This window comes from Lepidochelys kempii, chromosome 4 (assembly GCF_965140265.1).
Source record: "Lepidochelys kempii isolate rLepKem1 chromosome 4, rLepKem1.hap2, whole genome shotgun sequence".
Lineage (NCBI taxonomy): Eukaryota > Metazoa > Chordata > Testudines > Cheloniidae > Lepidochelys > Lepidochelys kempii.
The window spans coordinates 96,039,092-96,065,603 of NC_133259.1; the positions used below are offsets into that span (position 1 = coordinate 96,039,092).

Sequence of the window (26,512 nt, forward strand, 5' to 3'; positions counted from 1 at the left end):
GTTCACCTTTTGGGATTCACTTACAGCAGCAAGTGCACTTCCTGAGCTAGAGAAAGAGGCTGTATATAATCAAGTGTTTAGGACAGAATATTAAAGTTATATAGCAAATATTTGTCAATGTTTAACCCTTAGGATGCTAAGGCGTTTTTGTAGTTTGCTGCTAACATGATCAAATGGCTGCAACCTAATCAGAGTTCATATTCTCCATCCTGGAACAGCAGAATTAATGCTTTATAAATCAGTCTTTTTATAATTTCTTAGAAGCGCTTACATTTTACAGCCCTTTATATTCAGTGGTATCTCCCAAAGCACTTTTAAAACCTAAAATATCTCCCCTGTGTACCTATACATATAACTCAGATTGTAATACAAATACATCATTGTATAGAATAAACAGTTTCTTTACTGTTTCAGAGAACTACAGTAATTTATCAAAATTGTAATCAAAACCTTCTGCACTAAACAGTGGCATATAATTATATAACTCATAGGAATAATACACACATTTTACATTGTAATTGAAAATGTCTAAACTGAAAAAGATGAAATGGAAGATATCTTTCTTCCTAGTATTACTTTTTAAAGAAGAAAAACTATGAAAGCCACTATGACATTTTGGGAAAGTAATTTTTTCAAATTTTTACTTTTCTAAGCAACAGACGGTTATCTATATATATATTAAGCAATTACAAACATCCTTTTGCCTTAGAACACATAAATTAATCAATCCCTTATTTTTGTGGTATTTTCCCTGTCATCTGCATCCACTGATAAGGGAATATGGTTATGAGAGTCTTCATTGCTCAGGACAGTGTATGTGGTACTTACAATAAAAACCTCAGGTCCTGATTTTGAGCTACACTTCATGAGCAATGCTGTTCTGGAGTATTAGCCAACAGATGGGGACAAAGAGGGCTATACACTTTTGTGTTTCTAAAATTTGGGAGATGGCCTGGTTTTGTGTTTCTAAAATTTGGGAGATGGCCTGGTTTGAGCCACAGTGTAATATATAGCTGCTGCCCCCAGCTCCCAATGGAGCAATATCAACCCCTAGTTGCTCCTTGAGTACAAAATCACAGGCTTGTGGTCCTTCAAGTCCTCCTAATGTGGGCCATCCAGGAGCAGGCATAGAATCCAGTCATATTCTGGTCCTGTATTAGCATCACTCAGATTTTCAGCATTGCTCAGCACTCAGCAACTCCCATTGAGATGCTTATGGCAAAATTTTCCAAAAATTTCAGCATCCAGTGTGCTCGGCTCTTTTGAAAATCTGGTTACTTATTTTGGTGCTGATAATGGGAGCCAAGTTCTTGTGAAAATCTGGCCCAGTATCCTTTTATTCCACTATAAGGCTATTTTCTGGTAGAACTGGACTCATCCACAATCTTCTTGTTGGGAAAATTCTTATCTAGTTTATGTTGCTATCATTACCTCTGACATAAAGTGCCCTAAACATTGCTATAGAGATTGCCCATTTTGGTGCAGGCTGCAAAGGAATTGAATGATTATGGATGGATGGGTTCTGAACTCTATTACCATAGCTACATGTCACAAGACTCTATCACCATTTCTTCCCATGAATACTTTGTGGTTAGTCCCTCTAAAATCAATGGCACTATTTGCGGAATCTGGCCCTTAATAATTGAGTGTTCCTCCATATTCCATAGTTACTGTATAAAAGTATAAAACTAAAAGCAACTGTGAGAAATTTAGACTAAAATCAATTACATATAAATTCTATGGGCCAGAAGCTGAGCTGGTGTAAATAAGCATAGCTTCATGGAAATCAATGAAGCAACACTGTTGTTTCCCCCCACCCCACCACCATGAAAAAGTGCTTGGTCCTATGACTAATTTTATAGTCATAGTATAGAGCACAAATACTGAATTTTAAAGTATGACACCCATCTCAGCATAAAACAGAGGAGGAGTAGTTGGTGGTTATCTTATAACCTTTAGCCCAGTGTTTAGAGCACTCACAGGATGTGGGAGATTCAAATTCCCCCTCTGCCTGATGAGGAGCAGGGATACAAGTGGAACAGCTTCAACAGAAGAGACTGAGAGACACCTACCCCAGAATACCCTATAGCCCAATGGTTAGGACACTCACCTGAGAGGTACTGCTTCATATCAGGCAGAGGGTGGATTTAAACATAGGTGTCCCACATCCTGGGTGAGTGCCTATCTAAGCAGTGGGTTAAACTCTATAAGGGACCACTGCCAACTCTGATCCAACAGGAGTGTTCTGATCATACCTCCCAGATCAGACCCTACAGGGAACACTTAGTTTGAAGATCACACTGGGGTATAAGTGTGAGGTAGGTGCCCAGGCATCAGAACTCAGGTGGATTTGCATATGTCCAGAGGTGCCTACAGAGTTAGGTAGCAACTGAGTGGTGGTTTTGAGCATCTACATTTTGGATTTAGGTGCCTAGTTTAAACTCCGCATAGATTTACGAGGTGTGGGTATGTTTGTGGTTTGTTTGTTTTTTAAAGTAGCTTGCTTCCTGGTTGAACTTTTCTAATTCCTTACTGTTATAAATGTGACCCCATGTGGTATGGTGCAATACAGCAACACATGTAGAAGCAAGCTGAACAGCTACAAGGAAGTATTTTGAAATACTTGTCTGCAGTCAGAGCTTGCTGAATCACCATCGTAGCACTTTCCCACAAAATGCAGATAAAATCTAGACATTTCAAGAAATCTTTGGATCTTCTAACTGAAATGTGTGTATCTTCTTTCTAAACTTTTTTTTTAAAAAAAGCAACAAGTAAAGAAGCGAGCAGACAAATATTTTATCTGTTTTTTAAAATTCCTTCTTGTGTGGGATGTTCTCTAAGCTGTTATTGCAGGATTTTGTACTTCTTTTACCCATCTTTTGCTAGTCAGCTCTTTAAAGACAGAAAATCTTCCTGGAAACAGAATTGCAAATAGCAAGTATTTTCTTCCATCAGCATTCAGTTTTTCTATGGATCGTGGACAATTTTTTTCCAAGTTGCATGCTTTTCCAGCCACAGATGACAGAAACCCTGCCTGGTGAAAACACGAATGATGCCAGCCTGTGGATCGGCCACTAGAGGAGTTATGTGAACAGCCATGCTATTATCTCCTTCTCCAAAAGCACTCACGCTGCTTGTAGGAGCACTCATTCTCTGCTCTGGGGAGGACTAATTTTGCACTAGCTCTGGACCTAGAGTTCTTTGTTCTAAACCCTTAGACACTGAAGCTATAACCAAAGTAAAGAATAGGCACAGCAGTTGCAGTGGCTGAATTGTTATGGTGGCAGTGTAGGGTATGTCTATACTGTAGCTGGGAGTGAGCCTGCCAGCCTGGATAGACAGACTTTGCCAGCAGGGCTCACACTTAAAATAGCTGCATAGACATTGCTTAGACATTGCAGCCCAGGGTCTCAAGCTTAAGGGGTCAGATGTGCCGCAACATCTACACAGCTATTTTTAGTGTGCTAACACAAGCCTCACGAGCACAACTCGGTCTCCCTGAGCTGGGAGACTCACTCCCAGCTGCAGTGTAGATTTGCAAAATCTCAACAAGCACAAAGTACTGTGTTACAAGCAGAATACATGCTACCCTGGTGAGCACCATCATCCACCACTGCTAAGGAGCAAGTTGCCAATGAATGCTCTTGATGCTTGCTTTTGTTATTATTTCCCCCTGTGGTAGAGATGCTTAGGGTCCCACATGGAGCCTCAAGAGTAGATGCCCATTATCCTTTCTCCTTCATACCAGTTCCCTTACAGCTTCGAAGGGTTGCCAGTCCTTCTGCTCAAGAGGGTGGCATGCAGTTCCCTTTGGCATTTGTCAACTCTGCTCTGATATTTATTGGAGGGGCCACTACAGAGAAGAACAAAACACTCTTTTCTCCTGGGAGGGGAGATGAGTCTGAGCACATTATCTCTGCAGGGCTCACTATTCTAATATGGTAGGCTCTTTATTATGAACATAAAACTTTTAAAGCTTCTACAGCAGCCATAGGGACTTGCTCCTGGTTGCCATGCTAGATTTATCTGCGCTTGGCTGCATTGTTTATCAATCTGAATATTGCCAATAAGGATGAAACACAAACATACCCTGAATGAAGTGAGAACTATTTATCATTTACTAACTAGTGCAGAAACTCATGGCAAACAGAAATGCACCCAATCAGGTACTTTATCTGAAACACTTTAATTTTGTTGTTGTTGAGGCTATTAATATTTCCTGAGTAACTGACATTTAACTGATAATGCTTCTTCCAAAAGACTATGGATTTTTAGGTGCTTTTTCCATTTCTGAAATGTACACCTATTCTTGCCTCCAAATCAATCTGAAGATATAAATTTTCTGTCCTAAGTTAACATTGACTTTACAGCCAGAATGCTGTATGACACAACATCTCTTCCATTTCCAGTAAGCAAATATTCAAGTGTTATAATTGCCCTTGAAAGCTATGCTCTGTGACAAAGGTTGGACTCCGAGAAGAGAGAGTGAAACGCCAAGTTTCTGTGGGTCACAGTTTCTTCTGTCACTGATATGTTAATCAAAAACTTGCCCTTGGTTATCTGTGTAAGCATGATATGAGGAACTTTGGAATAGATGATGCAGAGATTAGATGAATTTCATGAGAAGTGTTTGGGTCACTCTGAATGTTGCAGAGCTGTGAAAAACTTCTGTTTGGAAACAGAAAAAGAGGAGAAATGAAATTCAGTCCAGGTTTATCAATCCTTATAAATGGTTTGGAGAGAATGTGATCCTGTTTATAGATTTGTGCCAAAACTGTGAGAAACAACGTTCATCTCAGGCACTGTCTTACCACATCAAGTCACTTTACCTCAATGTTTTCATCATCTTCAAAATGAACGTATCTTCTGACAGTGCTTTGCAGGGTTACTTACCTCATAAGTTTATGGTTGTACCAAGCTTTGAAATGTTTAAGTGCTAAGTACCCTTACTGCTTCATTCCAAAAGCAGGTGAAACTCAATTGTTTTGGTTTGAGTTTGGCGCGAATTCCTTGGAAATTAGAGAAAAAATTTGCACAAACCCATATGAATGAAAACACTGAGTTTCACAAAGCTGTAGCTCCACACAAATAGGAGAGATCCTTTTTCACTTGTGTATCAACTTAACTTATTAATTAACAATAAGTTATTTAGTTCACACTATATCTCTCCAAATCAAGTGTGAGAAAGTGGGTTGTGTTGTGTGGCATTATAGTGATATGACTAATAAGATGCAGTGTGTCACCCAGACCTCTACCAATCATGATGACTGAACACAAATTTGGCCACTTGACAGGCTCAACATTATTTCAGAGAGTGTGGATGACCCACTGGGGAACATGAGGTTTTGGCCATTCTTTCTAAAACAGTTGCTGAATACTGGCCGGATCTACAGTAGCACACAAACTAATGTCAACCTGGTCCTTTAGCTCAAGCAGTAGAGTCTCATACTTTTTACCTCAAGAGCAATTCCTGATTCTGACCCAGGTAGGGGTGTCTTTACCTAAGAGATACTGAGATGGTCTAAAGGAGTAGAAAATTTAGATTTAATTGATGTTAATAAGGAGAACCCTGGTCAGAAATAAAAAAAAAAAAAAATTTGGGAGGGGTCAGGGGTTGGGAAATGCTGATTCATCAAAACTGAACTATTCACAGAAATATTATCAGTTTTGACACAACTTTTCTTGAGACTGTCTCTCAGGTCCAGAATGGATTTCCTGGTCAAAACAGAAGACAAAGTCCATGCATCTCTCACATCCTAGGTGAATGCCCTAACCATTGGGCTATAAAATCAGTTGTTTTCTCTCTGGCCCAATGAATATTTAATGATTTATAGCAAGTGAAACAGCTCCAACAGGAGAGACTGAGAAACACACCCCAGAATAGCCAACAGCCTTGTGGTTAATCCTACACTTGGCTGTTGGCTAGTCTGGGGTGACTCTCTCTCATAATTTCAAAGAACAAGTTAAAAATTACTTAGACAAGTTATATGTCATCAAGTCACCAGGGCTTGATGAAATCCATCCTAGAATACTTAAGGTGCTGACTGAGGCGATATTTGAGCCATTAGTGATTATGTTCGAAAAGTCATGGAAGATGGGTGAGATTCCAGAGGACTGGAAAAGGTCAAATATAGTGCCAATCTATAAAAAGGGGGAAAAGAACAATCCAGGGAATTACAGACCAGTCAGCTTAATTTCAGTACCCAGAAAGATAAAGGAGCAAATAATTAAGCAATCAGTTTGAAGACATCTAGAAGATAATAAGGTGATAAATAACATAGATTTGTCAAGAATAAATCATGTCAAACCAACATAATAGTTTTTTTTGACCGGGTAACAAGCCTTGTCGATGGGGGGGAGTGGCAGATGTGGTACATCTTGACTTTAGTAAGGCTTCTGATACTGTCTCACATGACCCTCATAAACAAACTAGGGAAATACAGCCTAGATGGAGCTACTTAGAGGTGGGTGCAAAACTGGTTGGAAAACTGTTCTCAGAGAGTAGTTACCAGTGGTTCACAGTAAAGCTGGAAGGGCATAACGAGTGGGATCCCGCAGGTATCAGTTCTGGTTCTGTTAAATATCTTCATCAATGATTTAGATAATGGCATAGACTGTACACTTACAAAATTTATGGACAATACCAAGCTGGGATTGAAAAAATTGGGTTTTGTTTAGTCTGGAGAAGAGAATCCTGTGGGGAGACACGATAATAGTTTTCAAGTACATGAAAGGTTGTTACAAGGTGGAGTGAGAAAAATTATCCTCTTTAACCTTTGAGGATAGGACAAGAAGCAATGGGCTTAAATTGCAGCAAGGGCAGTTTAGGTTGGACTTTAGGAAAAACTTGCTAACTGTCAGGGTGGTTAAGCACTGGAATAAATTGTTAGGGAGGTTGTGGAATCTCCGTCATTGGAGATTTTTAAGAGCAGGTTAGACAAACACCTGTCAGAAATGGTCTAGATAATATTTAGGCCTGCCATGAGCGCAGGGGACTGGACTAGATGACCTCTCAAGGTCCCTTCCAGTTCTACAATTCTATGATTCATCCCCATGTGGAATTGCGGGGATGAGGTGGGAAGACATCTTAAAAACTGTTTCCTGCCCAGCTTTATTAATAGGCCACAGACTCCAGAGTCAGTAGCATGTTTTAAAAGGAAAAATGTAGAATTGTGACAAACTCTGGCAAACTTGTGTGTCCTATCTGAACTTGTCACAAGTCCTGTACAGACTCCACGTGGCTAAGTCTACTTTGGTCATTGCCCGTGATCAAATAAGCTTTTCTGTAGAAGAATAATTTGCATGTACATAGCTCCTCCCTTAGGAGGGTCCCAGTGCTCTCTATCTATAATGAATTAAAATTCACAACACCTGTATGAGTTACAGATGACAAAAATGAGACACAGAGAGGTTAATGTGATTTGTCCACCATTACACAGGAAACCTGTTGCAGAGCTGGCAATAGACCCCAGGTCTCCTGACTCCCCATCCTATGCTTTAGTCAAAAGACCACACTTCCTGACAGAAAGGAAAGCAAATGTTTTAAAGCAGCTGTGGGGTGCCTTGCTCTCAGGAGAAAGAAAAGGAGTACTTGTGGCACCTTAGAGACAAACAAATATATTTGACCATAAGCTTTCGTGAGCTACAGCTCACTTCATCGGATACATTCAGTGGAAAATACATCCAATGAAGTGAGCTGTAGCTCACAAAAGCTTATGCTCAAATAAATTTGTTAGTCTCTAAGGTGCCACAAGTACTCCTTTTCTTTTTGCGAATACAGACTAACATGGCTGCTACTCTGAAAGCTCTCAGGAGAGAATCCAAGATGATTGGGATTTAACAGCACCCACACACTAAGCATTGCACATTTTTGTAGAGTATCCCATGGCATCACCACAATGACCAGTTGATATGAACTGAATTAAATATGAATTGTCTGCAGATGTCAAGGACCACATTAATACTAGACTCCATCCTGTATGGACATGGACTGCTGGAATGACATTCTTAAATACAAAATGCTGAGAGAAGCTCATCAGAATCCTCCCTCTTTCTCCAACTTCCAGGCAAAGGTCAGGTTATGTAATGGGAAGTCTTTTGGGAACATCAGGAATGAGTGAAACTAATAAAATATAATTTCTACATTGTCCCTAGCAACTGCTACCACAATGACGGTTTCTGAGAACTATCTAGGCTAATTTGCATATGGGCAAGGCTGTGCAAATAGTGCAGGGTTCAGTTACAAGCCAAGCTCAGTTTGCGTTCAGGGATTGCCAGTGAACCAGCCCCTGTAGGTTCACATGCAGACTTAAGTTCTGTGACCACAAAAGGCAAACGGGAGCCCCAACTCTCATCTATTCCCAGGTCAACCCATGTTCTATCTTTGTGGCACACAGGAATGCCAGCAATAGGGCTGGGCAAATTACTTTTCAGTTCACTGGTCATTTTAAAAAAAATTCATTTTGAGTCAACTAATAAATGAAAATTTTCACCATTTCTGGCAAATCAAGAAGTCAAAAAAATCATTTTAGGTCAAACAAAATATCTTATGTTTTGATTTTGAGCATGTTTTTAATGTTTAAAATAAAATTAAAGGACATTTCTAAATGAAAAGTCATTTTGAATAAAAATAGTTACGTTTCTATTTTTTCAAAATTTGTTATTGTTTGTTTTTTTATTAAAACAATTTGGCAAAATCAACACAAATTTGCTAAATTGTTTCACTGATGCCAAATCTGCATTTTCTCCAAAAAATGTTGGTTGAAAAACTTCACCCAGCTCTAGCGAGCAACTGACCAATCCTCTCTCCTCCCAGCTGGCCTCTCAGTCCTTCTCCTTGTCTTTAGGGGCTGCCTAAAATCCTTTTGAGTATAAAACAAAGCATGAGGGTAGACTTTGATTGAAGACGACAACAAAATTCCCTGGATGTCCTATTTTTAAACACATTTGGCCTAGAAACTGAAGAGGATATTCAAATTATAAACTGTCTTTACAAAAGTCTTTGCTTAAAACATGTAAAAATAAAATGTAATTTAACATCGAAATGTCAGTGACCTCCAGGTTTACATGTGTTTTCTGGGGTTGGAGGCAGTTGCATGTGCAAACTTCAGCATCAGCCCAGCTATGTAAACTGTTCACCTGCCCACGGCCCTTTTCTCATTACTCCACCCTGAACTGGGACTGGATTATCCAAAAAATAGCGATTTGCCTTTATATTAGCATAAGAATAGCATCCTGATGAAAAATTATCCGTACTCTATGTGTCAGGAAACCCCTTTGATGTATTGAGAACTAAGGTGTTGCCTGTGATTTACCGTCTGCAACACGCTCAGTGAACCTCTTCATTGCTGCTGGTGATATTGCTACCACTTGCACAACTCAGTGTCTTATTCTTCATATACGTATATAGAAAGCTTCCTAGGTTGTATATTTGCCCCTCTAATTTACAACTGAGAAGGACCAGGAAACTATTCTCCCTTTCTGTGACACATCAGGATGAGTCCACTCAAAGTCTGGTTGCCGACTGGAATGCTAACAAATTCATATGCGATCATGTGTGTCAGATACTATTCTGTACATTAGTCATGCTTCTACTGATCCATTGGCAGAACTTTCCAAATGCCAGTGGATTGAATTAAAGTAACTGTAGGAGGACCTAGTAGACAGAGAAAAATCAAAAGTAGAGTTGGGATTGATTTTTCATTAGAATTAACCTACCAACCTAACCTGATCCTTAGCTGGTCTAAATTAGCATAGCTCCATTGAAAGTAATGGACCTTCTCCAATTCACTCCAGCCGAGTATCTGACTTAGTGCAAAATCCACACTATACATAAAATCCAGAACATTGGAATACTCATTACCGTCATGTATACATTATGAAAAACAAGCCACCAAACAGATTGTTATAGATAGCTTGGATGTATGTATCAAGTGATTGATTAGAATATACATATATTGTGACAAAGCTCTGTCCTTGCCTCCGTGGGTCCCGTGTTTCCTGGTGGATTTCGCTAGCCTCAGAGGCTCACTGTGACCTGCCATGTAACCCTTCTCTCTCTAAAGACAAAAGTCACAGTCTACTGAGCCATTTTCATCATAAGCCAGCGAGGGAGGTGAGGAGAAGTTATCCTTCCTTGCACAGTCTCTGTTGTCTCCCAGTCTCAGTGATTAATCAGGGGGCAAAGGTGTGGGGGGGAACCCAGGCCCACCCTCTACTCTGGGCTCCAGCCCAAGGACCCTAATAGTATCAGCTATGGTAGCTGACCTTTTAGAAACATGACCTGTACAATTTCCTGGGCTACTTCCCCAACAGCAGCCCTCACTTCCTCAAGCTCCACTTCACCCTTACCTCAGGGCTTCCTTCCTTGTGCCTGATATGGTGTGTACTACTCAGTCTCTCCAACAGCGCAACTTCCTCCCACAGCTCCTGACATGCACACCCACCTGACTGACTGGGAGGCTTTTAACTAGTTTCAGCCAGCCCCTGAATGGCTTCAGGTGTCCCAATCAACCTAGCATTCTCCCTGCCTTCTGGAAAGTTCTTAATTGGCCCCAGGTGTCTTAATTGACCTGGAGCAGCTGCCATTTCACTTATCCTGGTACTAGGGATTTGTTTAGCCTGGAGCTAATATATTTGTTTCCCACTACTTTTCCATAGCCATCTGGTCTTGCCCCGTCACAATATATATATATTTGTACAATGTAGGACCATAAAGAAATCAAATTAGACAAAATAAATCGAACTTACCCACAACAAGATAGAACACAGCAGACAATATACTGTCTCAAAAATACAACACTTACTGATGGAGGGAAAAAAGATTTTTTTGTTGGCTCGTGTGCATGTGTCTGGGTATCAGGAGTTAGTGAGGGTTCGTCTATGCTATTGCGCTGTTGTGTATGATTCAGTCATCTGTTTAAACCCTCGCTGTCATTTTCAAGTTAGTTCACTGACCTCTCCTCTTTTGCGACCAGTGGTGTTACTTTGTCAAGTCAGATAGTTTCACGGTTTTAATGCCAGCTGGTTTCTGCTGTCCTCCATTTGTAATTGTTAACTTGAATGGAATGCAAAAACTCTGGTTTGGGACTAGTAGAATTTTAACTTTGGGTAACTTCAGGGAAGCTGAAAAGCGGGCAGGTTTTCTTATTAGGAAAGCACCTTGTTGAGAAGTTCCTTTTACATTCATTTTGCTTGTCACTGTGATTTGGTTCTGTTCACATAATTTTACTGTGCGATTTCAGAGTACAGTAGGGCTGGTTATGGGGTTTTTTTTGGTTTCTTTTAAAGTTGTAACGGTCATTGGGATGACTGTTCCTATACTGAGGATTTATTTAGAAAAGATATGCTCCACTTTATTAACTGTTCATCAGTTTTCCTGTTAGACATGCCTAGGTTTGCTTGCAGATTAGAACAATAAAGAAAAAGGTTATCATGATTTACTCCTTGAAAAATATTTATTAATAGTCCTGCTGATGTAGTTTCCCCCCCAGCACGCTTCTCTCATATCCCCCTTTCATATTAGGGATTTTTTATTTCGGGGAAAGGGGGAGTCAAAACAGGGTTTCTTTGCTGCATTTACAGTGCTCTGTACTGCATATATGTTCCTTTGTGACCATGATACCGTGTTCTCGCAATGGTGTTTGCATGGAGGGTGGGACAGAAGGTTGCTTAGTGTCTCGTAAAACATTTACCAAAAGCAGTCAGCCATGGATTTGAAGGGCATTCCATTGCCAAGCTGCCTGTGGGAGGGGAGAGAGAGAGTGAGAGAGCACAAGAGCACACCAGGTACTTGCCAGGTACTGTTTCATACTTTACTTTTTCTTGAGTTAGAAATTCAAGAAGAGCAATGGTGTTTGACTGTAAAGGTTGCTAAAGGTTTACATGGCAGAACTCGAAAATAAAAACAGTAACTAGCATTTCTCTTTATAGTTTGTTTTTGTCAAATATAATTCAGTTACAAATTGTGATCTAAGGCATTGATTGATCAATGTCTATTTGCTTTTGGGGTTTTTTTTTTAAATGCAGAAGTAAAATTCACAAGAATTATATAAGTATTGTTCTTCATATGGTTGAGGTTTTCTAATGAATTAAACCAACTGGACTCAGTTTGTCCTGTAACCAAAGGGTTAGAACAAGAGTCAAGGCTTCTAAAATAAAATGTGTAATCCAGTGATTGAAACAGGGATGTGGTTAGTGACTCGCTCTGTAAAGACATGCTAAATGTTGAATCTAGTTTTGCTAAAAGAGGCAACATGACAAACTTTTTCAGGATTTTTTCCTGTGCTGTCCAAGTTACGAGACATAGACAAATCAGAAATCAGATTTATAACTTTTTTCTAATATAATCCACATATAGAAAAGACAGAAGTGAAGCTGAGTAGTTTCAAAGAACTGCTCTAAGAATATTATAGATAAAAAAATATATCACAATGATACAAGCTGATTCAACCAAATGGTAATAAGTTCTCCTTCTGTAATGTTATAATTTGATAATTCTAACATGCCTTGAGATATAAGCCTTAATAATAACCGAACCACCCTACCCCCATGATTTCCCAGTTTGTTCTCAGGTAATCACAAGAGGTGAGTTTTCAATAATAGCTTGATGTGTAATAAATATTAAATGTGAGATAGGTAAAATTCTGTGATTATCTACAATATGTTCTGAATCCAAAGAGGGGAGGTAAAATAGGGAAAATATATCACTAGAAAGGGAAAATCTGTTATTTCTTTAGAGGGAAAAAATGCTACAGCATCTATTGTTTCAGATTTCCTCCTCCTAAGTCAAACTCAATGCAACATCCTATGCAGTTTTGCTTTAATACCTCTCTGATGTGAGGGAACACTCTATAAATCTGGGTGTTGCTTACTGTACTCACATGCTAAAGAGTAGCCAGATTTAGTAGATAAACTTTGATAGCATCCAGCACCAATGGCTAACAGCCCTTACAGTATATTAAAAGTTGCTTAAACCAAATGTGATGTTGATGTATCGTGCTGCATGGGGCCACTAAAAAACTAGTACAGAGTGCAGTGGTCACAGCTCCTGCAACATAGTGAGACAATTACTGGAAAAAAAGATATTTGAAATCCCACAACCCTGAGGTGTAAATAAATGAAACAGGCCTTCAGAAATGTAAAGTCTAGGTAAAACCAGCGCCCTAGTCTTTCAGCTATTGCATAGAAAAGCAACCCTTGTATTAACAGCAATCCAGGGGGCCACCAGTGACTTTCATTTCTAGATCTCATAGTAAATATGAGTCTTGTATTTGCATCCAAATAATTTTCTGTCAATGCCAGACTATAAATTGGGCTGATATAGTTTAAGAACTTTTGGTTACAGTCTTTAAAGATTACAGATTTTATCTCAGCGCTCAGGGACTGGATTAAAAAACGTAAAAATCTGAAACAAAAGAGAGCAACGTTATCTTGCCTATTGTCATGTGATGATAGAGTTCTAGCAGGTCACCATAAGGAAGAATTAATGGATTAAATAGAAGGGACAAGACTGTTGACAAAATTTGTTCAGTCTTTCAGTCCTGTTTACACTTCGAAAGACCTACTTTGGTGGGATTCCAAACCCTGTATACCTATGAATCTTCTTCCCAAATGTCTGTGCAGGAATGCAAAGAAACACCACCAAATAGATACAAATTTCAATTGAAAGAGGCATAATAGTTAAAAGGTCCATGAGCAAAAGCTGCTGTCCATAGTTTGCTGTCATACAGTGGTTGCTCTTAAACCTTTTCTAATTTTGTCTTGGATAAATAGAGAATGTTACTTCAGGATATGCAGTATTCCCTATATAACAATATCAAATTATTTTTAACTTTTCCCTGTACTTTCTTATCCTGTTTTAGGGATTACTGCAAATATGGTTGAGACACTTTTTAACTCAGGCATTTGAAAAAAAATAATTGTGATTTGCTGTATCAGGGGGAACACCAGTCAAATACTACTGCAAGCAGTGGACTTGCACAGGTATTATTGAGATCATAATTTGGCGTGCAAAACCTTTACTACGGGTGATAGTGTATGAATTCGAAACAATCCAGATTTATTCTCAGAGCTTAGGTTGTTTGCAGGACTGGCAATTAGAAAAAAAATTTTAAACTGAACTCATGTGATACAGAAATCATTGATAGACCAAAACACTTAAAATTAAATGGAGCCCACAATGCCATTTCTACAGCGTCACTTTTCTGAGCACCAAGTATTGCACTTTAAGTTTCCATGGAAATTGATATTGAAAGAGGGAGATTTCTACTCATAATTGAATAGGACGCACTTGTAATCAATGGTCACATTCAAACTGGACCCCAGTCTCTTGAGTTATTTTGGAAAATGGTGATATTCCCTTAGAACACACTTCTTAGGGACTGGATGATAATGGACAAAGTCCAAATTCTAATCACAGTTGCCAAATCCAAAAAACAGCAGCAATGACAAATCCCGCCCTCTCTCCCTCCTAAAAAAATATACTGGGCATGATCTTGCACCTACTGAAGTGATTACCAGAACTGCTATTGATTTCAACTGGAGCAGAAATGGACCCTTTAGCGTTTGCTATGGAATTAACATGTATTCTTTTTCTTTGGTTGGTTTTGCTAATTTACTGTGTGTTTGTGTTTTACTGGCATAGGGCATTAGAGCTTCTTTACAGGGAAAGGGGAAGTTTTCAAAAGTACAAGGAAAGAACAGTATTTATTTGGAAGTGTGTTGAGTTTGAATAAACTAACCACCAAGAAGCTACATTAGTATACAAATGTTTTAATGAATTAGATAAACACTGTATTTTTTAAAATAAAATTTTAATGTGATGCTATGAGCATCAAGACAAAATGGTGCCAATTAAAGATGTGCATGTTCACTTTTGCTCAGTGTTTTTGTGCATTGGAATTGGGACACAAGCATTCATGCATTTTAAAAAAAAACCTTGCTTGCATGTGTCAGGGATTTGCATTCCTAAAGTGGCACATGTATGTAAGTATGTCTTTGAACATTTGGGCCATATTTAAAGAATTAATAGTGGCCAATACAAAAACTAAAAAGAAATGCAAACAATTGAATCTTTATAGCGAATGGCAATTTGATAGGACATCTCACAGAGAAAAAAGAAAAAATCAGCTATCGCTACTGTAAAAACAATATTGTTAACTGAAGACCCGGGACAATTTCTGCTCTAAGTTACACTAGATAAAAGCCAAAGTAATTCTACTGAAGTCAATGGAGTTATTCTGGATTTATACTTATGTAAACTGAAATCAGAACCTGATCCACTCTTTGCTAAGCCTCCTAACTTCAGTGCAACTCACTATTGTGATAACATTACAATATAGTTTAATTTTATATAACGTCTTTCATACAAACTGTATCCCAGAGTGAGTTACAAAGTTCCTAATGAGAGACAGGTCACAGTATAGTATAAATCATAAACCGCAATGTAGACTCTTGGCTCAGATCCTAAACCCTGTAGCAGCCATTTTGTATCAGTCCCTAGAAAATAATCCAGCCCTGTGTCTCCCACCCCATTTGCAATGTGGCTTGCTCTCCCAGAGGTCTCTGGAAGGTGCATTTTAATGAGTCAGACTGAATTTTTGTGCCCCCATGGCCCGCAAATAACCAGACCTCCTAACTGGCTCAGGAAGTGCAATTGTCTCTGCCCCTTGCACTTCTGTCAAGCACAATCTTTGTAAATTGTGTGTGTCCTTTGAGATTGTGGCAAATTGTCAGTCTGCTCTCTGCTGGGCAAAGATTGCGTCTTCTAACATTCTGTTGCCATTCTACTGTTCATTCCAGTGCCTGTTATTCATTCTAGTATTCTTGCATTGCAATTGCTATGCAATCAAGAAGATACTTATTATGTAGGATCAGGAAGAATAGATACAAAATGTAATCTACACTAAGATATTTAGTAGTAAATCTATTTGATATGACACAACTGCTCGCTCCCCACCCCGTGTGTCTGTCTGTCTCTCCATACAATCTTTTTATTTAAGAACATATTCAGGGACGGTAAAACTTAACACTGCTGTTTTAATATTTATTAATTTTTTTCACGTGTCTTGAAATGGGAACTGCAAACACTTTGAGCCTAGGACTAAAAGAGGAGTTTCACTGCAGCTGTTGAAAGTACTTCTGCATGTTCTATTGAAATGCTGATTTTAGTATCTTCCCACACTTCTTAGTGAATCAAAACAGATATCTCCATTTATATAACACTGAAAGTTCGGACACCATGCCAGACAGTCAGTAGAAAAGGTCCCTTACAGTCTGGAAGTCAGACAGGACACAAATGAGTGTGATGAACATGGGTTGTGCCCAGACAGGGTTATGTGAACAAGGTTACGGGGTCACTCTGTTAATTCATGATGAATAATATAAAGTGTGTCTATATTTGTCAGGGGCCAGCCAGCAGTAGAGCCAGTCTCCGGGCAACCAGTGAGCCCTGATAGAAGTTGTCTGATTGATCACAGGGGTATCCAGGCTGATGCATAAGCTCAGTAGCTGTCCAGTGGCTGCTCAATGCATTCTAGCCTGATCATAGAATCATAGAATATCAGGGTTGGAAGGGACCCCAGAAGGTCATCTAGTCCAACCCCCTGCTCGAAGCAGGACCAATTCCCAGTTAAATCATCCCAGCCAGGGCTTTGTCAAGCCTGACCTTAAAAACCTCTAAGGAAGGAGATTCTACCACCTCCCTAGGTAACGCATTCCAGTGTTTCACCACCCTCTTAGTGAAAAAGTTTTTCCTAATATCCAATCTAAACCTCCCCCACTGCAACTTGAGACCATTACTCCTCGTTCTGTCATCTGCTACCATTGAGAACAGTTTAGAGCCATCCTCTTTGGAACCCCTTTCAGGTAGTTGAAAGCAGCTATCAAATCCCCCCTCATTCTTCTCTTCTGCAGGCTAAACAATCCCAGCTCCCTCAGCCTCTCCTCATAACTCATGTGTTCCAGACCCCTAATCATTTTTGTTGCCCTTTGCTGGACTCTCTCCAATTTTTCCACATCCTTCTTGTAGTGTGGGGCCCAAAACTGGACACAGTACTCCAGATGAGGCCTCACCAATGTCGAATAGAGGGGAACGATCACGTCCCTCGATCTGCTCGCTATGCTCCTACTTATACATCCCAAAATGCCATTGGCCTTCTTGGCAACAAGGGCACACTGCTGACTCATATCCAGCTTCTCGTCCACTGTCACCCCTAGGTCCTTTTCCGCAGAACTGCTGCCTAGCCATTCGGTCCCTAGTCTGTAGCTGTGCATTGGGTTCTTCCGTCCTAAGTGCAGGACCCTGCACTTATCCTTATTGAACCTCATCAGATTTCTTTTGGCCCAATCCTCCAATTTGTCTAGGTCCTTCTGTATCCTATCCCTCCCCTCCAGAGTATCTACCACTCCTCCCAGTTTAGTATCATCCGCAAATTTGCTGAGAGTGCAATCCACACCATCCTCCAGATCATTTATGAAGATATTGAACAAAACCGGCCCCAGGACCGACCCTTGGGGCACTCCACTTGATACCGGCTGCCAACTAGACACTGATGCTGTGCTTGGTCCTGTCCTGGCCTCCCCTATCTCCAGCCTTGCTCTTGCTTCAGCCCCAGGGTATACCAGCTCCCACCTTTAGCCCCAGCTCCTTCCTGATCTCTGACTTCTGGCTCAGACTCTCAGCTCCACCTTCTGCCTACAACTCTAGCTTATAGAATCATAAAATATCAGGGTTGGAAGGGACCTCAGGAGGTCATCTAGTCCAACCCCCTGCTCAAGGCAGGACCTAATCCCCAACTAAATCAAAATAGATATTGAACAAATATCAGCTTAGGCTATGGCCTCTCATTCCTGGCTATGACCCTTGGCTTCGCTCCTGGAACCCGCCCCATCTGGATTCAGCTCAAACTGGTAGGCCGGATTCTTGCTCCAACTGCTAGGCTAGACTGCCCATGGCTCAATTGTTGACAATATTTTAATTAGTTCACTTCTTTAGACTTAACACAAAAAAACTTTTACTTGGGGAAGGGGAACTGTCTTTTCCTCTTATGGCAACAATACATTACTGAAGGGAATTTTTTCCCTTTCTCCTCTAGAACTGTAAGTATATTTGTGTCACAACAGGCTGTACCACAGTGGGATTTGCTCTCTACATTGAGGCTAATGGAGCTATTAAAGAGCAAACCTAAGAAAGTGATGATTTAAATAAACTACATAATTTAATACCTGCACATTTCCGAATGTGAACAAATACTTACGTTCTGACCTCCAATTTCACTTTTGCTAAAATAATAATCTGAACAAACTAAAGGAACTCTTAAATCACTGCTCAAAATGAAATGCAGTTTCTATTAAATGAAGCACTTTTAATTACCTACAATATTAATTGCCTACAACATTATGTGCAGTTCCCAATTCTGTCAATGAGAATTGCTTGCATAGATGGAGGCAAGATATTCCTCTTATTTTTCTTCCTTTGTGTTCTTTGAATAGGAATATTTTCTGTGCGCTTTACTATTCTACAGATTTGACTGAAAGTCAAATGCTGCAATGAGCAGAGGACACCATATAAGCCGGATGGATATAATTGGCCACCTACTCAAGAAATAAAAATATGATTAAATATTACATTTAAATTACAAATGGACCCAACTGAAAGCCAAGATCTGAATACCTCCGAACTCTGGGGAGTTCTTATCTGAATTTGATGGCTCAGGACCTTCTCCAGCTTAAATAATGCAGAGCCTTGCAAATCCTCACTTTACTCAACCACCACATGTTCTAATTTACACACACATACATAAAATGTCTGGTTTCTCTGCACTTTTCAGCCAATAGACCATAGTGAGGTCTCATATTAATAAGACTTACAAAATAAACACCAGAAATTTGCTCACATACCATAGTATATAATATCAGTCATAATTAAAACTAACCTGAAACTGACCAAGTAAAACAAAACATTTTAGGATAAACCTTCCTGGCTTTTATATTATATATATTTGTTTTCTCACTCAATTGTAAAATTCAGTGAGTTGCAATGAGTCTCCCAGTCATTAATTTGTGAGGGGGGGAAGAAGACACTGTTAGAAAGCTTCCATCTATGTTCCATGATTGGAATGAATAAAGTCTGATACTTTGTAAGAACAGATATGAGAGAGGTCATCTGAGGAAGGCATGTCTTAGAAATGAAACTACATAACTCAAACCGAAACCTTTTCTGTTGCTTAATGGAGGAAGTCACATTCTGCAGATGCAAAGCATTAAGTGGTTTTTCATCCTTTTCAAAGGGCTTTAGAAAACATTCATTATCCCAGCCCTTCCTTCCCCACCTACAAAGAGTGTGCAAGGCAATGAGACAATAACAGCGGCATCATAGCAGTGAGGTCTTTTTTTTTTTATTGTCACTGGTGAAAGCGTGTATCATGCTTGGACCCCCTTCCCTCAAAGTACTTTCTGTGCTCATAAGAAAATGATGAACAGCTCCAGAAGCATTACCTGTACTGGGATCATATTAAGCTTTTCTAAACTGATTAGTTTAAATTATATCCAAATTCTCAGCGTCAAGTTGTCATATAAACATTCTGTGATACATTGAGACTGTATTCTTTTTAACCTGATTATTGACATATTTGTAAAAGCTTTCTCCTAGAATCACTCCCTAGCAGCTCCTGTACAGTGCAGCTCTCACCTTCTACAGCCCTCAGACAGTGCTCACACCACCCATATACTTAGCCATATGTACCCCAAAAATGGAAGGTGCTGCCCCAAAGAAATTTAAATACAAGGAGCCAATTTTGCAAGGACTTACACACATATTCATCTTTACATTGACTTCACTGGGACTACTCAGAGTGTAAAGCATGTGTGCACGTTTTTCTGGGCATAGAGCTTATTGCTGCAAGTACTCCTCGGTGTGACTACCTGGTATCATGCGTGCTTACTACTATGAGTTCAATGGGACTACACATAGTAATAAGCACCGTGCTTGGTAGTTTGGCATAACACAACAAACAGAGTACTGTGGGGAAAACCAGGGTTATAATAGTGAAAGATTATGGAACATGTGTATGGTTCCATACATGTTTTAAAAATTATATCAAAATGTAGGTACAGTGTCTTGGATTGGTGCTCAGGTATTATGGTGATGGAGGCCATACAAGAGGATGGAGAGATGGATAGAAGGAGGGGTGGATAGATGAGTTGGAGGTCAGTGATGGAAGTAAATGACAGAGGCCAATTTTGTACTTGTAGCATAATATGAGTACACAAGTAAGGAGAGCCTTTGTCATAGCAATCTTGTACCATTTATCCATAAACATACCTATGAGTGTAAATGTTATATAAAAGCACAATAAAGAAAGACAAATGAAGAAAGGAGATAAAGGGAAACTGGAAAGGAGCAGCTGAAGTACATCAGACTTTATAATACTGGTAGTTGAAAGAGATCTGCCTATGTCAAAGCTTATTCAAACAATGCCATTCAGATATAAAATCAAAGATGGTGACACCAAGGAGGAGTAAGCAGGGAGCAAAGAACAGAGTCTTCTTGAGGCACATTTTATCTCCTCTTAGGGTCTGACCCAAGTTTCAAATTCCAGGTAAGCCTCAAGCCTGTGAATGTTAAGATCCTCAGCCAGAAACCGAAATATTAAAATTTGGTACAACCTGCGAGTGAGAGAGACAAGGACAGGAGCAGAGTGAACTCCACTCTCTTCAAAACCTTAGGGACAAGAGTGGGCAGTAAAACCCAGTAGAAAATTAATTTGACAGACTCAGTGGGCCAAACACATCCTTGATAAAATTTCATTTGTATCACCTGGTTGCCTGAGGTCAGTGGAGTTACACTGGACATGGATCTGGCCCATTCTGTTCTGGGGTGTCTTCCTCTTGTCTACGAAAGCTTATCACATCAGTGCCTTACCCCCTTTGAATAAAGGCCCCAGAGAGGGAAAATATACAACAGGAACTGGGAGGTCAACCACAGAAATCACAGACATCACTCTTTTCTGTTCTGAATATTCGACACGGCATTCAAACATATGACTATGACTGTGAAATTTCAAAACTGAACTAGACATTATTTTAAAGAAGCATAATGTTTTGTTTGATCAAAATGACAGACTTGGGTCCTAATTTAAAGAAAAATAAATTGGTTGCATATCAATGAGAAAAAGCACCAGTTCCACAGTAAGGGGAGCCTGTATTTCACTCCTGAATCGCAGGAGGAGGAAAAAAAATCAGTGTACAACTGACTCCCTGCTAGGAGTTTGACAGAGTTTAATTAGAGAATAATAAAATAAAAGATATTCCTAATTGAAAAAGTACTCTCCTCCTTTCTAGTGTAAGGAATACATGTACAATCCCATAAGGTTGAATAGAGGGACTCGTCATTTCTGCTCAGATAGGGCTTCAAAACAGCAAGAGATGCATTCTTGTACTAATTACATATTATCCATGCTATAACTATAGTCATTGGTACTGTGTAGAATTCTCATCCCTGTTTGATAAGATCATTAGCCTTAAATAGTAGTATATTTTATGCTGGGAAATGTTTTGACTCAAACAGATGGTAGTGGATACTTAAAGTACTCTGTTAAATGCAAATAATACTGTGTCTACCAAGTGAAGTAATGTATACAATTTTTGGACACCTTTCAAAGCAACCGTATTGTGTCTAGATGTCAGAGTTTTGCTGGAGTCAGAATTGTTTCTTTTTAGGGTTTTTGTTTTTTTTTAAATCATTTAAGGTAAATAGAATAACTTCTAATGTCAGCAGCTTTCTTACATAAGCAGAAGAAGAGGGATTCATATGCCTAGCGAAACTCTTTTTAAACTAACAAGGACCCAGTTGCGCTGTGGAGGTACGAACTGGAGGTGGTGAAATTAGGTTAAGCAAGAAAACATGGAATCATCTTCACAAGTTAGGTTGTGGTGATGAACCGCTGTGGGCTCAAATTCTCTGATATTTGCATTTAATGCAAAGAAATTTTAATAAACAAACCCCTGAATTACCAAGGATGATCTTCAGGGCAGCCAAAGAGACCTAGCTGTGTACACTAGTTGAGCTCTTTCTGATATTTTTAATTGGTGTTGCATGGAGGTTATTGTGATGTCAGTCTTCTGGGGTGTAATAAGCAGTTAGGCTTTGATCCAGCAAGGTATCGATGCACTTGAGTAACTTTAAACCCATGAGCTGTACCATTGAAGTCAATGTGACTAGTCACATGCTTGATGTTCATTAGGATCCTGTGTGTTTAAACAGAGACAACATTTAGTGGAAAACTGTAGAATTCTTAGGTTAAAAAAATTACATGTAGAAATTCTATCATAAGTACCAAGGATTACTGCTCTCAAACAAATCTGATGTACAAGCCTAGAATTTTACAAGGACACTATCAAGGCTGGCAAACCCATATTTTATATTCCAGCCTCCAAATCTTGCCTATTTATCTACATTCTTTCTTAATAAAGATAAAATCCTAGTCTCAAAAATAAGGCATGGAGTACTCTAAAAATCCCAGACGATGAGTTGAGTGGACAATGTGATGAATTCCTAGTGTAGCATTCATTAGGATTGCATTTTTCCAGGAGGGGGGTGTGTGTGCGCGCTTGCAGAGACATTCCAGCAACGCTGCCAAACATAGCATCCTGAGTTTGTTGTTGTTCTGCTTGCCAAATTAATTAATTGGGATTTAAGATGGTAAAAGCTCTAGTTGTTGAGGCCTGATAGATTTGTTCTACAATCTGTTGGCATGCAAAAAGTGTAATTATAAAAGTTTTGGAGGATTCAAATTTTGGTACTGTTCCTTTAAGTAAATGTAAAATTCTACTAACAAGCCAGACTAGAGAAGATAGGATCATTGTCTTCTATACATTGTTTGCCCAGTGGACTTCTGGAAAGTTTGAGACAGTACATTTAGTATTTTGTTAAAATTCATGTTCTTCCAGAATTTAGTTACGTGGCTCAGTTAGTGTTATATTTATTTGAATTTTGTGTCAAATCTAAGTCATGGGTTCCTTCAGCATATAGAGTAACCCAGTGATAAAGCTACAGCCAGTTCATTTTGAGTTGAGAAGGAAAATGAAAGATTGTAAAAAGAATAAGATGTGAAAATGTCTATTCTAATCTCCAATTCTGGGGCACCTATCTGTGCCTGCTTTAACTTAGAGACACCCAAAATTTGTTTCACAGAGGGTTGCAATGGTAATTTGACAGGGGTTCAGAAGTACCTTGCATAAAATGGATGAGACTGTAGCCTCCCTTCTCATCTTTTATACAAAGGAACAAAGGTGTGACCCACCAGGGCTATTTAAGGTGGTGGTTTGCATGCAGAGAGATGTGGTCTATGCAGAAGGATCCTTTGTTTTAGAGGTGATGGCAGAGGTGAGCCACTTTATAGAACTTCATGAATGTCATTGGCCATCACTGATCTAACATTCATTTTATTTCTGTCAAATTTTACATCACTAAATAATTTAATATCTAGAACTTTTCTGGATGAATAATAAATAATGTGAACCTTTCTGAGTACATCTTGGCTACATGTATTCCACTAGCAGTATATTATTTGTAAACAATTGTGTTTTCCGCTTTGCTTATAAACAGTGTTTATACAATGACATTATTTTGTATTTGCAATAGTTTTTCTTTCATCCCTTTTGATCTTAATAGTTTTACTAATACAGACGCACAACCATTAACGCTCACTGATTCAGCTATCAGTGGATGGCTTCCCATTGACTTCAATGGGAATTACATAGGGCCAAATATTGCAATATATTAATTTGTGGTAGAATGAGGAAGCTGAAGGCCCTTTCAGAAAAGCTGTCATGGGAAACTGTTTGGGCTGTACCAGCCTGGATCATGCACTTCAAGTTAGCCTTCAAAAACCTAATTCATTGAGAATATAAAGTCTAAACAGACTTGATATCTTGTTTATTTCTCATAAGCCATTAGCTCCTGGCTGGTCACAAGAAGAAAAGACACACACACACACACACACACACACACACAAAAACAAAAAAACAAAAACCAAATACCCCCAAACTATAGGGAGATATGCCCCCGCCTTGGGAATGAGAAAAGGAAAAGGAGGAAAATATGAGAGGATGAGGTAAAACAAACAAAACATTTTACCAGCTTCAAGGAGGAAGGTGCAGCCTACAGCAATGAGATGGAAAACGGCCAAAAGAACACTGCAGTTGCTTGTTTCCCCTGGTATAAAGGATTAACTATCAGAAGGACATTCAGGGAAACACTTCTATGGGAGGGTGAACTCACATCAGAGAGTTGAGTGGTAACTAGTCAATCACAGAGAGAATAGCCAATGGAAGGGTCTGAATTCCCACCTTTCTGAGGGCAACACATCAGGATGGAAAACACCCTGAGCTTTTCAGAGCTGAAGTTTGCTGCTTCCTGTGCTTAAAATTTACCATCAATGCATCACAAATGCAATATAGAGAAAGGTAACATGTTAAAGAACAATCATGAACTGCATTTCATCCGAAAGTGTGTTACAAATTTAAGCCCCAATCCTGCAATGAACTCTCATTCCCTGCACCTGTGTGAAGCCACACAGAAATCAGTGGTGCACAGAATGGGCACAGGAATCTGTCTGCATGGATCCAGTTGCTGAATCAGGGCCTGGTGTTTCTGTACAGCGTTAAACAGTTGTGTTTCATCCCAAAGGTTGCTACATTTCAGTAGCAGGTGAAGCAATCCTTGCACATTAATTTAAAATGACATCATTTTTCATTAACTTCCCGGTGCTTTTCCTGTGTACCTGGCTAGTGCATCTGAGTTGAGAGTGCTGTCCAGAATGGTCACAATGGAGCTCTCTGGGATAGCTCCCGGAGGCCAATACCGTCGAATTGTGTCCACACTACCCCAAATTCGACCTGGCAATGTCCATTTCCACGCTAATCCCCTCGTCGGGGAGGAGTACAGAAATCGGTTTTAAGAGCCCTTTAAGTCGACAAAAATGGCTTCGTTGTGTGGACGGGTGCAGGGTTAAATCGATCTAACGCTGCTAAATTGGACCTAAACTCGTAGTGTAGACGAGGGCTAAGAGCATCTGTAACTCTTCCTCTTCCCTCTCCCTCTCCCAAAAAAGGTCAAGATTAGCTCTTCTATGAAACAAAAGCATCAAATAAAATTGAATTTAGCCACACCTTTAAGGGACACTTCTTCCTCATGTGAGTAATCCCTTCACATCAATGTTATTTCCCTTGTGGGGAAGGAAAATTAGATTTGGCCCTAAGGCCCTGATTTGTCAATGACTTCCATGCGGCTGGATCCCTACACCTGCATTATGCAGCACCACTGAAGCCAATAGGATTACACATATCTTAAACACGTGCTTCAGTGCTGTGCTGGTCTAGAGCCTCAGGTGCGTTCTGTTTAATTTTTAAAATATCTTTATTGCTAATTTTTAATAAACAATAATCAAGTTTTTTTATTATTAGTACTGGGCCTGATTGTGCAAACCTTTATATGAGTAAGAATTACCCATGTGAACCAAGATTTGCAAAAATCAAGCACATTGTCTACACACATTTTCACATGTTGCAGAAACATTAAGAAATGTTATCCAAGTACTCCCAAATCATCTTAGCATTGACTGAGGTGCCAATCCTGCAAACACTTTTGAATATTGGTAATTTTAGGCACTTGAAGTCAAACTTCAATGGGCCCACTCAGTGCTTAAAGTTAAACTCATGTGTAAGAGTTTGTAGGAGTAGGGCTTAAATGATGATTTACCATATGCACTAGAGTGTATTTGGCTACATGTGAAAAGTGTATATATGCAATCAGACGACAGGACACATTGAATTATTAAATATAGCACTGCCAGAATCCTTTCTTGGTGACAGACAGTTTCTTATTTGGGTCAAACTGCTAAATCAGTTCTTTCACTATAAATCTCTGTGTCAAACACACTGTGAAGAGGATCCCATGAACACAGCTGGGATGCCATCCACATCTCAGATGGTGCTCTTCTAGATAGAATACAGCATGCAGCTTACCTTTTAAAGACATATCATGTCAGTTCTACAGCCTTTTGGATGTAAAATATAACTCCCTCATTCAAATATAGCTATGAAGTATGATTTTCTAGTTTCCTAGTTAACACCAGAATTTTTGCTATATTAGTTAAATATATCACATCACAATTAACTGACTGAATAACTGATTTTTTGATTGAGGAGCTGAGCCAAAAATAATGAAAAAAAATTCAGTTAAAAACCAAAACTGAATTTTTATATGTTTCTCGCAAAATAGATAGATAGATATAGATATTGTTTTGGAAACATCACTACATGGCAGGACCATCCTTACCCATACACAAAGTACGCACCAAATTTCCTGGTGCCCTGCGCAGTTGCGTGCTGTTTCAACCCCTGCTCTGGCTCTTCCCGCCCTGCCCCTTCCCCGCCCCAGCTCTATCTCTTCCCACCCCTGCTCTGCCCCTGCCCTGCCTCTTCCTGCCCCTGCTCTGCCCCCGCCTCA

The 26,512-nt window shown here is 39.5% G+C and overlaps 1 protein-coding gene and 1 long non-coding RNA gene across 8 annotated transcripts in view; one reads left to right on the forward strand and one right to left on the reverse strand.

Moving 5' to 3' along the window:
* Nucleotides 1-10,963, reverse strand: part of LOC140910664 (uncharacterized) — a 96,112-nt gene extending 85,149 nt beyond the window's left edge. For both annotated transcript variants that reach the window (XR_012158686.1, XR_012158687.1), the window contains exon 1: nucleotides 10,806-10,963. This is a non-coding gene — a long non-coding RNA (uncharacterized lncRNA). The remainder of the gene's footprint in view (nucleotides 1-10,805) is intronic.
* RBM47 (RNA binding motif protein 47) overlaps nucleotides 1-26,512 on the forward strand; it is a 115,429-nt gene that overhangs the window by 41,765 nt on the left and 47,152 nt on the right. Inside the window, exon 1 of one of the 6 annotated variants that reach the window (XM_073342209.1) lies at nucleotides 11,713-11,798. The exons of 4 other annotated variants lie outside the window; for them this stretch is intronic. The gene's annotated coding sequence lies outside the window, so the exon portion shown is untranslated. Of the gene's footprint in view, nucleotides 1-11,712; nucleotides 11,799-26,512 lie in introns of those variants that run through there. One more of the 6 variants, XM_073342212.1, reaches the window with a different exon arrangement.